At 47.0% G+C, this 13864-nt stretch overlaps 1 long non-coding RNA gene across 1 annotated transcript; it reads right to left on the bottom strand.

Annotated features, from left to right (window-relative positions):
- Positions 1–3131: 3131 nt before the first annotated feature.
- Positions 3132–4917, bottom strand: LOC108301334. Its single transcript, XR_005199449.1, has 3 exons — positions 4759–4917; positions 4371–4514; positions 3132–3528 (listed from the first exon to the last, which is right to left on the bottom strand). It is a non-coding gene; the product is annotated as an uncharacterized LOC108301334 (long non-coding RNA).
- Positions 4918–13864: the final 8947 nt, after the last annotated feature.

The raw sequence follows: 13864 nt of genomic DNA, 5'->3' as shown, positions 1-13864 counted from the left end.
TTCCGGGTTCAAGCGATTCTCCAGCCTCAGCTACCTGAGTAGCTGGGATTACAGGAGCATGCCTCCATGCCCAGCTAATTTTTAGTAGAGACAGGGTTTTGCCACATTGGCCAGACTGTTCTGGAATGCCAGACCTCAGGTGGTCTGCCCACCTCCACCTCTCAAAGTGCTGGGATTACAGACATAAACCACTGTGTCCAGCCCCACTTCTTATAAGAACACGAGTCATATTGGATTTAGGGCCCACCTGAATCCAATATGACCTTTTCTTAATTTCATTACATCTGCAAAGACCCTATTTCAAATAAAATCAGTCACAGGCTCCAGGTGGGCAGGAGTCTTGGGAAATCCTATCCAATTTAGTACCAACTGCTAAGGCCAGGTCACAAGAATGAAAGAATCTCACCCAGCTCACCTGGTCTGGGCGGCATTCCATGACCCAGATTGTGCCCACCATTCTGGTTTACCTATCCTGCGTCTCATTTTCTTAAGCCCTCCTTTCCCACTAGTTTTATCTGTTAGATGATATCAAACCCATTAATGTTGATGATGGTTGAACAGGAGCTGTTTAGACATGGTCCACTTACACTTTTACAAAGGTATTTTAAGCCATGACTGAGAGAAGGAAATCACGAAGCATTATCTGGCACTCGGCAGACATGGGGGACCTCGCCGTTATGCAGGAAGCCCAATGCGCTGCCAAAAAAGAAGCCTCTCTCAGTTCTCGCCCTAGGAATGAGGTCCTGATGATCACTTGCTCTAGTTGGATCTTACCCAAACCTCTCTTGGTTTCTCTTAGCCTCTGGAGGTTGAGCTCAGTTCCCTAAGAGCTTGCAGTCATCACATTCTAGACACTGAACACTGAGAAATCAGGCCAGGGTAAAGGGGAAAGGGTCATGGAGTCCAACTTCTGGAGGATTTTGCAGGATAGAGGCTCTGAGTCCTAAGGTTTGAATCAGCTTATTAACACAGCAGATCTCGTCACTCCCACTCAAGGCCAGTCTGGGCCCAGGGTTCAAAGTCGTGGACTTTGTGTGAGGAGGACTCATTGCCCTCCATAATTTCTGTATCATGCCTCAGAGAAAAGAGAGCAAAAGTATCTGGGCATCTGGTGATGAAAAATGGCCTGTATTTTCTGTCTTCTTCTTCTTTTTTTTTTTTTGAGACAGAATCTTGCTCTGTCGCCCAGGTTGGAGTGCAGTGGTGTGATCTTGGCTTACTGCAACCTCCACCTCCCAGGTTCCAGTGATTCTCCTGCCCCAGCGTCACAAGTAGCTGGGATTACAGGTGCATGCCACCATGCCCGCATAATTGTTTGTATTTTTAGTAGAGATGGTGTTTCACCATGTTGGCCAGGCTGGTCTCAAACTCCTGGCCTCAGGTGGTTTGCTCACCTCGGCCTCCCAAAGTGTTGAGATTACAGGTGTGAGCCCCCATACTCAGCCTGTATTTTCTCCACTCCCTCTTTGGCATTAGCCTTAGTTTTCTCAGCCCCACTGTGCATGGAGCTTGGCTCCTCAGCACCCACCTGACAGACCCTCCTGTCAATGGGCAAGAAGGCGTGACAAGCCAGAGAGCCCTGAGCTGGGAGTAGAGAATGCCTTCATTCTAGCTCCAACCTTACACTAAGCAAACAATCTATTTTCAGTCCCCAAAAGTCATCTTTAGCCTCTGTAAAAAAAAAAAAAAAAAAAAAAAAAAAAAAAAAAAAAAAAAAAAAAAAAAAAAAAAAAAAAAAAAAGGATGTTAGAATATTTGTCCCCTAGGGGTGACCTATTTGTGTCACAAGATTTTCAGTGATGGCTTCTTCTCTTCCTGCTTTTTCCCTGATGATGCCCAAGAGGCAGGCATGGACTTATTATGGGCATACATTCTTTACATAATAGGACTTTTATTTTCAGATCCGTCGTGGCCCTCAGAGTCTTCACGATCCCTTTGAAATTGTATGAGCGTTTGAAAAACATCTTTTTTCTCCCTTGGATAGTTTGGCTATAGCTTTAATTAGATTCAAATTCTTTTTGCGTTGGTGAGACAAAAAAAAGTCAATAAAAACAACACTGTTCTTTTATTATCCCTACAAGATAAAACATAATCTCCTGTTCACTTTCTGCTATCTGTCTCACAATTTTGTTTACAAATAATTTTAACATTTCCAACTGTTAACATAACCCAGCCAGGCATGGTGGTGTGCACCTAGCGTCTCGGCTACTCAGGAGGCTGAGGCAGGAGGATCACTGGAGCCCGAGAGGTCAAGGCGGCTATAATAAGCCATGATAGCACCACTGCACTCCAGCCTGGGCGACAGAGCAAGACCCTGTCTCAAAAACAAAAACAAGCACACAAACAAAACCCCAAATATGCTTACAAGTATTTGTCCAGGGCTTTTGAGTATCCAAAGATCTCAATCTCCTTTAGATTTCAGAAACCCTGTGAAGTTACATGCTATGGTCACCCTGTTTCCCAGAGGGGAAAACAAGTTCAAGAAGGCAGGTAGGGCCGGGTGCGGTGGCTCATGCCTGTAATCCCAGCATTTTGGGAGGCTGAGGTGGGTAGATCACTTGATGTCAAGAGTTCAAGACCAGCCTGATCAACATAGCAAACCCCATCTCTACTAAAAATGTAAAAATCAGCTAAGTGTGGTGGTGTGCACATGTAGTCTCAGCTACTCAGGAGACTGAGGCAGAAGAATTGCTTGAACCTGGGAGGCAGAGGTCGCAGAGAAGATTGTGCCACTCCACTCCAGAGTGAGACTCTGTCTCAAAGAAAGAAAAGGATGACCCAGGGTGATTTAGAATTCTGACTCGAGTCTCTCTCTCTAAAGTAGAGGGCACTTCTCACTCTGCGCAGAGCAGAACTAGCACAAAAACCTGTCACTTCCTTTGTACCAAGAAGCTGAGAAATTGTATGCACATTAAAATATACATCCATGAAAGCAACAGTTTTTGGATGGTAAAGGGGGCTTATTTTATTTGTAGACAACTTTGGGCCATCTTATTGAAGAATGTGTGGAGTTGGGGGGGTGCGGGGGATGCTTTCTTGGAAGTGATTGAAAAGCTAAGAAAGAAAAAAAAAGAAGGATGCCCCCTTTCCACCAAATCCCAGGAGAGTCTCCTATGGGCCCGTCTCCTTGTTTTCATCTGTGAAGGTCATGTCTGAAAGGAGCTTGGCAGTGAAGTTCAAACGGCTGCCCACTCACAGTTTTCTAGCCCACAGACTGTTTCCCTGCCCAGCAAACGTCATTCCAATGTCACTGCGATTGCTATCCCTGTGGCAGTAACAATACCCTGAAGACAAATCTGAGTCCGGGAGTCCAGGTTTTTACTAAGTCTCTTACTCATGTGCCACTCGAGTTTCTTTCTACTTGGCTACTTCACATTCCCAAGCCTTGAGGACAGGGTGCATGAGAATTGTGCAATACTGATTCAAAGCTAATGTTCTGTGTTGTTCTCTTTAATCTGCATCTGTAATCTCTAGGGGCTCTGCCATGTCAGGTACCCTCTCACAGTCTCCTGAGTCCACAGCGACTTCCTGGCACAGAGAGACACAGCTTCAGGGTCCTCAAAACCGCCTCCTATCCCCCCCTAAGGCCCCCAGACTCACCCCTTTCCTCCCTGCTCCCGTTGCCTGAGCCTGATGTACAAACACGTGGAATCCATCTTATGTAAGCTTCCTGGTCGCTGAGCTGCGTGACTCAGCGCCGAGATGGTCCCCGACTTTCCCAGCCTCGGGCAGCGTGCTAGCCCTCGTCAGGTCAGTGGCAAACTGGAATGAAAAACTAGGCCTGCTAATGGAGTCCAGCTGAGTGGCCCTCGTTTCGCAGTGGAGTCTGGTGAGCCCAGCAAGCCCATGGGAGCTGCCTCGGAGCCGTCGTAAACTGACCCATGGGTGGAATTCTCCATCTCCCTTGCTCATTTCCTTTTACCGCCCCTTCTCAACTGTGGCTGAGGATCACAGGAGGTTGACATTCAGCAACTCTTTCCTCTGGGGCTGCCACCTTCTGGGTCCCTGTTATGGACTGAAGGTTTGTGTCCCCCTCCAAATTCGTATGTATGTGATGGTGTTGGATGGCGGGACCTTTGGGAGGTGATTAGGTTTAGATCAGGTTACGAAGGTGAGGCCCCGTGATGGGGTTAGTGCCCTTGATGAGGATAAAAGACACAGCCGCAGAGGAAGATGTCTAGTGTGACAAGGCAGCCATCTGCAAGTCAGGAAGAGGGCCCTCACCGGAACCTGACCATGCTGGTCCCCGATCTTGGACTTCTCACCTCCAGAACTGTGGGAAATAAAAGTCTGTTGTTCAAGCTGCCCAGCCCATATTTGGTTGTACAGCCGGAGCAGACTAAGACAGCCCCACTGACCCAAGTCCTCACCTCTGGGCTCTGGCGAGGCTCAGGCAGGAAGTGATGCTGGTGTAAGAGGATATGCTCATAGGTTTCAGCTCAATGTGAATACAGATTCTGTCTCCTCGGCTTGAGGTTCCCATCACAGAGTAGGAAATCCATGGGTTGGGAACACTGTCTATAGAGAGGACAGACTGGCTGATTCTGGTCTCTTGCTGTCTCTCAGTTCCCTCCCCTGCAGGTAAGTGATTGTTTTTCCTTTCCCTTCCGGGACAGGGACAGGTGCTAGCATCCTCCTGACTATGGGACTAGGAGCTAGAAAGCCCCAGATTCTAGCACAGGTTTTGCCACTAACCTGGCACTCGGGGTTAGGCAGCTCACTCTTTCTCTCTGTGCCTCAGGGACTCATCTGACTCACCTGCTTTAGAATTGCTACTCGTTCCATTTATTAATGGAACCGGCTTTTCCCGGTGGTGGGGTATGGTGCTAAACAAGATGGCGGTAATTCCTGCCCTCATGGAGCCCACGTTCCAGAGCGGGGGGACAGTCAACGAGGAAACAGGTAAGTAACATAACCACCAACTATGCTGCATGCTCTGAGGGAGATAAGCAGAATGATGACACAGATTAACTTGGAGGAGGTGATATTTATTTAAAAGACTTCTTAGGCTGGGCACAGTGGCTCATGCCTGTAATCCCAGCACTTTGGGAGGCCGAGGCAGGTGGATCACTTGAGGTCAGGAGTTTAAGACCAGCCTAACCAACATGGTGAAACTCTGCCTCTACTAAAAATACAAAAATTAGCTTGGCGTGGTGGCGGGCGCCTGTAATCCCAGCTACTCGGGAGGTTGAGGCAGGAGAATCGCTTGAACCTGGGAGGCGGAGGTTGCAGTGAGCCGAGATTGTGTCACTGCACTCCAGTCTGGGCAACAGAGTGAGAGAAACTTTCCAGGCCGAATTATGAGCTAATAGAAGCAAAAATACTTGAAAAAGTATACAGTGTAACACAGATAGCAAGCTTCATCTAAGTAAAAGTGCCTTCATTCTCTTCAGCTTTGCCTCATTCTTTGATTAGAGCTTAGAATTGGCACAGCTGCCTAGCACCTGGAAAGCAGTGTTAGGGACCATCAAGTCACACAAGAGGCCAACGCTAAGGGTCTTGATGAGCGGCTGTGGTGGAAAGGTGGGTGGACTATGTGTTCTGTTCTCCGAGGACCTGACGATCCAATCTATGCAGAGAAACACTTTACCTCCCACGGTCTCGCGTCCCCGCATGCTTCAGCCCTTTGTTAATCCTTCTTTCAACATTCAACTGCCATTTATGGAGCACCTGCTAAGAGATAGGGAGCCTCCCCTCCTCTGAGCAGGAACTTAGGAAGTGATACCGTCCTCCGCGTGTCACAGGCCCGGCAGAGGCCACTCCCCCATCTTGTTCAAATTTGGGCCCATGTTGGCTGCGGTCCACTTCACTTACTGTTTTGCTCTCCAGCTAGATCTCTTTGGGGAGCTAGAGGGGTCATCTGGGGATCACAATGTTTAGCACACGTTTTCTCTCTGGAAAAATGTCTAGAGGCGCGTGGAGTGGACACGCAACAAATCTCCCTCAGGGAATCCCAGTAGCAAACTTCACGGACTGACCAGCTGGGGAAATCAGCAAAGTTGGGCCAGTGCTGATCTCTGGGCACCTCTTCTTAGAGCCAAGGGCACTGCACAGAGGCCACAGTATCAGGGTTTCCACCTGCTAAGCATGGAGCCTGATCTGCGGTTCTACATCTGAGTTGTGCTGCCCCTTCGGCTCTGACATAGCTGTGCGACTTTAAGGGGACAGTGGCTTCCTTTCTTTTCTTCCTTTCTTTTTGAGACTGAATTTTGTTCTGTCTCCCAGGCTAGATACAGTGGAGAGATCTCGGCTCACTGCAACCTCCACCTCCTGGGTTCAAGCGATTCTTCTGCCTCAGCCTCCCGAGTAGCTTGGATTATAGGCACCTGCCCCCAAACCTGGCTAATTTTTGTATTTCTGTAGAGATGGGGTTTCACTATGTTGGCCAGGCTGGTCTTGAACTTCGGACCTCAGGCGATCCGCCTGCCTTGGCCTCCCAAAGTGCTGGGATTACAGTCGTGAGCCACCGCACCAGGCCAGGACCAGTGGCTTTCAAACTTCAGTGGGCATCAGAATTTCTTAAGAGCTTGTGAAAATGCAGATCCTTGAACCTGCTGAACAAATAGCTCATTGGATGGGCTGTGTGAGAATCTGCATCTTCCAGACTAATTTTCTCTCTGTCCTCTCTCTCATCCTCCAATACCCTTGAGCCTTTGCCCTCTCAGGGGCTTTGACATTGCTGTCATTCCTGTCTGAATGCCTTTTTTCCAGCTCCTTAAAAGGATGCCTCATTCTGCTTTTTCAGGTCTCAGCTCAGATGTCACCTCCTCTGAGAAGCTCTTCTGGACTTCTTTATTTAAATTGTTCTCCCTCATTCCTTTTTTGCTACCACCCCAACTTGAATGATCTCATTGATGTGTTTGTTTATTGTTTAGTTCCTTTGGTTAAGGACCTCATCTGTCTTGAACACTACTCTAGCCCCAGTCTTTAGCAAATATTTGCAGAATGAATAAATGAAAATATGAAAGAGGATTTCTCAAGGCCAGGGGCTCTCAGGCTTTAACATGCAACAGAATTACCTGGAATGCTTTTAAAAACAAGGTTGCTCAATCTTTGTTCACAGAGTTTCAGATTCTTATTATCTGGGAGTAGGGAAGTGCTAACAAGTTTCCAGGTGCCGCTGATGCTTCTTGTCCCGGAATTGCACTTTGAGAGCCACAGAATAAAATTAAAACCCCATCTGTATCCCATTAAAGCCTATCCGCTGGTGAGCAGTAGAGAGGAGCCCGAGAGGAGGAAGTTCAAATCAGCTGGTCCTAAAGGTACTTCGAAAAAGTAATGGGCTCCAGGACAATGCTAAGGTCTCTGTCCTCTTGAAGATCTTGGGTTTCTGATATAAAAGACTGTTTTTCTACCCCTCATCCCTTTTTTTGTAGAGATGAGGCCTCATTATGTTGCCCAGACTGGTCTCAAACTCCTGGCCTCAAGCAATCCTGCCTAGGCCTTCTAATATGTTGAGATTTTAGGAATGAGTCACCACATCCAGCCCAAAGGCTGCTTTTCTGATGAGGAAACTGTAGTGAACAAGTAAGTTTATTCTTCCTCAGCTACCAGAATAAGGAAAGCTTAGAAAATGGTTCTGGCCAGGTGTGGTGGTTCATGCCTGTAATCCCAGCACTTTGGGAGGCCGAGGCAGGTGGATCACAAGGTCAAGAGATTGAGACCATCCTGGTCAATATGGTGAAACCCTGTCTCTACTAAAAATACAAAAAATTAGCTGGGCATGGTGGTGTGTGCCTGTAGTCCCAGCTACTCGGGACGCTGAGGCAAGAGGATTGCTTGAGCCAAGGAAGTCGAGGCTTCAGGGAACCATGATTGTGCCACAGCACTCAGCTTGGGCAACAGAGTGAGTCCCTCAGAAAAAAAAAAGATTGTTAAGCTCCATCTTTTTTCTTTTTTTGAGACAAGATCTCACTCTGTCACGCAGGCTGGAGTGCAATGGCATGATCACAGATCACTACAGTCTTGACCTCCCCAGGTTTAGGTGATCCTCCCACCTCAGCCTCCGAGTAGCTGAGATTTTTTTATTTTTTGTAGAAACAGGGTTTCACCATGCTTCCCAGACTGCTCTCAAGCCGCTGGACTGAAGTGCTCCACCGCCTCCGCCTTCCAAAGTGTTGGGATTACAGGTGTGAGCCCTAAACTGTTTTTTGACATAAAACCAAAGAGCATTTTTGCTCATAACACATATTCTGAGGCACATGTTTAGAGAAGCACTGCCTTTGGGGACCTTTTCTCTTTAAAGGGAGAAATGTTTTGTTCTGGATGGAAACTTCATGCAAACATAAAAAAACACTCTGATAGACACGCACACACAGCCTTAATCCCCAGATCGGCAGGAAGGAAAATATCCGGAATGACTATTCCAGTTCTTGTCCCTTCCACATGTGAAGCTGCCCTGAGGCGTGTGACATGGGATGTTGTCTCTACCTGGGTGGGGGCCTGAGGCTGCTCTTTCACCGGGCAGTTAGAGTGAGTGGAGGAGGAAGCTCTGGGGGTGAGTGATAGGCAGCCAGGAAAGTGAGGGCTTGGGGAATACAGAGTGGAATTTTCCCCTGGAAATCCTTTTGAACTGAAGCGGATTTGAATGTTGCACCCATGGTCACCTAGATCCTGGGGCTAAATGATTTTTCTCTTCATTTTCCAGTCATAATTAACATTGCTGTAGTGATCACAGGCAGTTTGGAGACACTTTGTCTGGCTGTAATGATGGAAACAAGAAGGAAACCCCTCCCCAAACCCCTCAGGAAAACTTGCTCTTCTCTTTTGACAGTTGGTGGGAAGAGGGGACACTGAAACTCTCCTACATTGGCAAGGACTGTTCTGCCTTTTCTTAAACACATTTCAGCCGGGTGTGGTGACTCATGCCTGTAATCCCAGCACTTTGGGAGGCTGAACCGGGTGGATCACCTGAGGTCAGGAGTTCAAGACCAGCCTGGTCAACATGGTGAAACCCGTCTCTACTAAAAATACAAAAATAAGTGGGGCGTGGTGGTGCACATCTGTATGCTTGGCTACTCAGGAGGCTGAGGCAGGAGAATTGCTTGAACCTGGAAGGTGGAGGTTGCAGTGGGCCGAGATTGTGACACTGAACTCCAGCCTGGGTGATAGAGTGAGACTCTGTTTCAAAATAAATAAAATAAAATAAAACGCTTTTCAGGGTCCTATATTCTTATATTCTTTTGGCAGAACACTCATTTTGGGTAAATGAATGATGTTTTCATTAATCATCCTAGCGACACTCCAGAGATGGTTTTAGATTAGGAAACAGAGGCTGAGAAGCCAGGAAATCTTTCTGGGGCAGGAGCAGGGAAGAATGTGGTGTCTTGTTTTCTAGCTCACTGGAGACCTCTGAGCCTCCAGGCAAGTTGTCAGTGGCATCCTGCATTTCACCTGAATATCCAAGTTGGATTTGATAACCAGCTGAGGCCAGAGTCAGGGCCATGAGATAGCATGCCTCTCACACAGCCCCTTGCAATGCAGAGGAGCCTCTTTCTTCCTGTCCCAGCAGTCCTGCAACTCTAAAAAGCATGGCTTTGTGTTCTGTGTTTTAATTTTGTTGATTTCTAAAGGCTTTTCTCTCTCCATCCTTCCTTCCTTCCTTTCCTCTCTTCTTTTCTCCCAAGGAAAAAGGAAACATGGTAGCAACAGAAAGCCATCAGAATCTGCATCTGGGAGTGAAGAGAGAGCTTTCTTCCCCATGACACAGTGCACATGCCATAGAATGTCCAAACAATGAGGGACCTCAGGGATTATCCAACCCACCTGTTAGAAGAAGGTAGAGGCCCAAAGTTAAGGTCTTGCACAGGACCCTTAATCATAGCTCCACCTCTTTCTACTACCTCAGGCTGAAAGGGAGAGCATTATTTGTTATGTAATTTCGCAAGTTCTGCTGGAGCTCTGATGGGGTCTCTGCCGTATGACTTGACCTGACACTTCCTGGAACAATTAAGTTGGGGTATCTTCTGGTGTGCTGAGGATCTGGCCAGCTTGCTTATATTTGTGGGCTGACTGGCTGAGTAACAATGAGATGACTTCAGCCTGCAAAGAAAGGCTGCTTATCTACCCTAAAACAGGCTTGATGTTTTTCTTTTTTGAGAAAGGGTTTTACTCCTGTTGCCCAGGCTAGAGTGTAATGGCGTAATCTGGGCTCACTGCAACCTCCACCTCCCGGGTTCAAACGATTCTCCTGCCTCAGCCTTCTGAGTAGCTGGGATTATAGGCGCCTGCCATCACGCCTGGCTAAGTTTTTGTATTTTTAGTAGAGATGGGGTTTTCACCATGTTGGCCAGGTTGGTCTCCAGCTCCTGACCTCATGTGATCTGCCCACCGTGGCCTCCCAAAGTGCTGGGATTACAGGTGGAGCCGCTGTACCTGGCCAGCTTGATACTTTTCTGAGCACTCAACTGAATTAGTTTGGAAATGTCTGAGGCTCCTACAATAGAGAAAGAGTGGAACTGAGCCAGCTGTGCCATAACGCCCCTGGTGAAAACCCACTATACGCTGACATCACCGGAAGCCCCTGTATAATTCCAACTTCCAATTCTGTGTCACTTCTTTACTCCTCCTGAGGTGTAAATACTAACTCTTCTGGTATCATTCTGCTCTGCCATTTAAGTTTAAATTCTGGATCCCTCTGCCAAGCTGTGAAAAATTGTCTGCTAAAGGCTGGCTGCCATGTAATTCAGGGCCCGTGGCTGCACCAACACCCACCCATCTAGTTCCTCCTTCAGCGACTTTCAGATCATTTGATGCTATGGAGCCACTGATGCAGAGTATGGTAATGTCTGTTCTGGATACTTTCTTATTCTGGTAACAGGCTTTTTCTTTTTCTTTCTCTCTTTTCTTTTTTTTTGAGACTGAGTCTTTCTCTGTTGCCCAGGCTGGAGTGCAGTGGTGCAATCTTGGCTCACTACAACCTCCACCTCCCAGGTTTAAGCCATTCTCAGCCTCCTGAGTAGCTGGGACGACAGGCGCATGCCACTATGCCTGGCTAATTTTTGTATTTTTAGTGGAGATGGGGTTTCACTATGTTGGCCAGGCTGGTCTCGAACTCCTGACCTCATGATCCACCTGCCTCGGCCTTTCAAACTGCTGGGATTACAAGCGTGAGCCACCACGCCCAGCTGGCTTTTTCTAGTATATAAACTTTTTTTTCCTGATTGGCAATATAATCAAGTATTAATTATTTGTCAATCACATTCTTTGTTTTTGTTTTTGTTTTTTTTTTTGAGACAGAGTCTCACCCTGTTGCCCAGGCTTGAGTACAATGACGTGTTCTTGGCTCACTGCAACCTCTGCCTTCCAGGCTCAAGTGATTCTCATGCCTCGGCCTCCCTAGTACTGGGACTACAGGTGTGTGCCACCATGCCTGGCTAATTTTTGTGGAGATGGGGTTTAGCCATGTTGCTGAGGCTGGTCTCGAACTCCTGGGCTCAACTCCTGCCTTGGCCTCCCAAAGTGTGAGGATTAGAGGTGTGAGCCCATGGTACCTGGCCTCACATTCTTAAAATTAATATGTGTTGACAGTAATTGGCTGCTAATTGGATCTGTGACTACATTAACAAAAATAATCTTTCATGTAGCATATACGGGTAGAGTGACAAGGAGGGCAGGAAGCAAAAAAGAAACAAGAACAGGACAGAGAGAGAGAGAGAATTCTGTACGCTAAAGAGTGTTGCTGTTGGCGTCTCTAAGATCTTGGCCAAGTCTGCAACTAATTATGTGTGTTGCTTTCTCTGGATCCTCAGTGACAATTTGAGCTATGAATAAGAGTTAGAAAGAACAGGACACTGTATTTTCCAGAGTAGAAATATAAACACATGTTTTACAGCCTCAGAGTGAAGCCCCATCACTGAACTCACACTGTGGAGAATACCATTTGACACCTCCCTCAGGCACAGACACTACAAGTGGCTGCCATCAAGAACCTAACGTTACTCCGAAAATAAGGACCATCAAGTCTTAGGATTGGGAAGATCTTGGAGGCCATCTTGTCCCTTTTCTGTCTTCTAGCTCTTGAGCAATAAGAGAATCTGGAGCAGTGAGGGATGGGAAGGGACGGGGTGGGGAACTCCAGCCTCTGACTTTGTTTCAAATATTCCAGAAATAAGGATGCAATCTTGGCCACCAAGATGCTAGTAACCTATTCTAGTGTTTAGTTTTATGAACCCCCAGCGCATGGATGAGGGTGATTAATATCATCAAGAGCACATCAGGTGGTGCCAAGGCACTATGCCAAGCACTTACAACACATCTCACCTCATAGACTACAACAGCCCCATGAGGGCAGGCACTTCATTTTACAGATAAAGAGACCCACACATAAAAAGGTGAGTAAGTCACTCTGTCGCCAGGTTGGAGTGCTGCGGTGCGATCTTGGCTCACTGCAACATCTGCCTCCCTGGTTCGAGTGATTCTCCTGCCTCAGCCTCCTGAGTGGCTGGGATTATAGGCACATGCCACCACACTCAGCTTATTTTTGTATTTTTAGTGGAGACAGGATTTCACCATGTTGGCCAGGAGGGTCTCAGTCTCCTGACCTTGTGATCCACCTTCGTGAGCCTCCCAAAGTGCTGGGATTGCAGGTGTGAGCCACCCCACCCAGGCACATTTCACTTGCTTTAACAATCTTTTGATAAACACATTATCTTCATTTGTGGCTAGTTAAATTTATCAGTGTTTTCCTTTATTATTCATTTATTAATTTTGAGAGAAGTTCTGGCTCTGTTTCCCTGTCTGAAATGCAAGGGTGTGATGTCAGTCACTCCAGCCTCCACCTCCCAGGTTCAAACAATTCTCCCACTTCAGCCTCCTGAGTAGCTGGGACTGTAGGTGTGCATCACCATGCCCAGCTAATTTTTTGTATGTTTTGTAGATAAGGGTCTTTCCACATTGCCCATGTTGGTCTTGAACTCCTGGCCTCAAGCAAATATGTTTTCCTTTATATTTACTACTTTTGTGTCTTGTTTAAGAAATTTAGCTGGGCATGGTGGCTCATGCCCTATAATCCCAGCATTTTGGAAGGCTGAGGTGGGCAGATCACTTGAGGCCAGGAGTTCAACACCAGCCTGGCCAACATAGGGAAACTGTGTCTCCACTAAAAATATTTTAAAAATTAGCTGGGCATGGTGGTGCACACCTGTAATCCCAGCTGCTTGGGAGGCTGAGGCATGAGAATCAATTGCATCTGGGAGGCAGAAGTGGTAGTGAGCCAAGATCATGCCACTGCACTCCACCTGGGTGACAGAGTGAGACCCTGTAAAAAAAAAAATTCTTCCCTATTCTATGAATATAGACGTCTTCTCTTATGATTTCATTATGATTTTTTTGTTTTAATTTTTGTATTTAAGTCTTTTTTTGTTTTGAGATGGAGTTTTGCTCTGTCACCCAGGTTGGAGTGCGTTAGTATGATCTCAGCTCACTGCAACCTCTGCCTCCCAGGTTCAAGTGATTCTCCTACCTCAACCTCCTGAGTAGCTGGGATTACAAGCACCCGAGACCACACCTGGCTAATTATTTTTGTATTTTTAGTAAAGGCGGGGCTTCACCATGTTGGCCAGACTGGTCTCGAACTTCTGACCACAAGTGATCCGCCCGCCTTGGCCTCCCAAAGTGCTGGGATTACAGGCACGAGCCACCATGCCTGGCCGTAAATATGGTCTTTAATCTGCCTAGTATTTATGCTTGTGTGTAATATGTTGTTGGGTCCTCCATTGTTCCAGCACTATTTATGAGTGGTCCATCTCCTTGCTGATCAACAATTAAAAAAAAAAACTTAAAAAAATATCGAATGCTGAGTTTGCAGTGAGCTATGATTGCGACATTGCACTCCAACCTGAACAACAGAGTGAGACTCTGTCTC

Source organism: Cebus imitator, unplaced genomic scaffold, assembly GCF_001604975.1.
Source record: "Cebus imitator isolate Cc_AM_T3 unplaced genomic scaffold, Cebus_imitator-1.0 Scaffold33, whole genome shotgun sequence".
In the NCBI taxonomy this organism is placed as follows: Eukaryota; Metazoa; Chordata; class Mammalia; order Primates; family Cebidae; genus Cebus; species Cebus imitator.
This window is presented reverse-complemented; position numbering and strand designations above follow the sequence as displayed.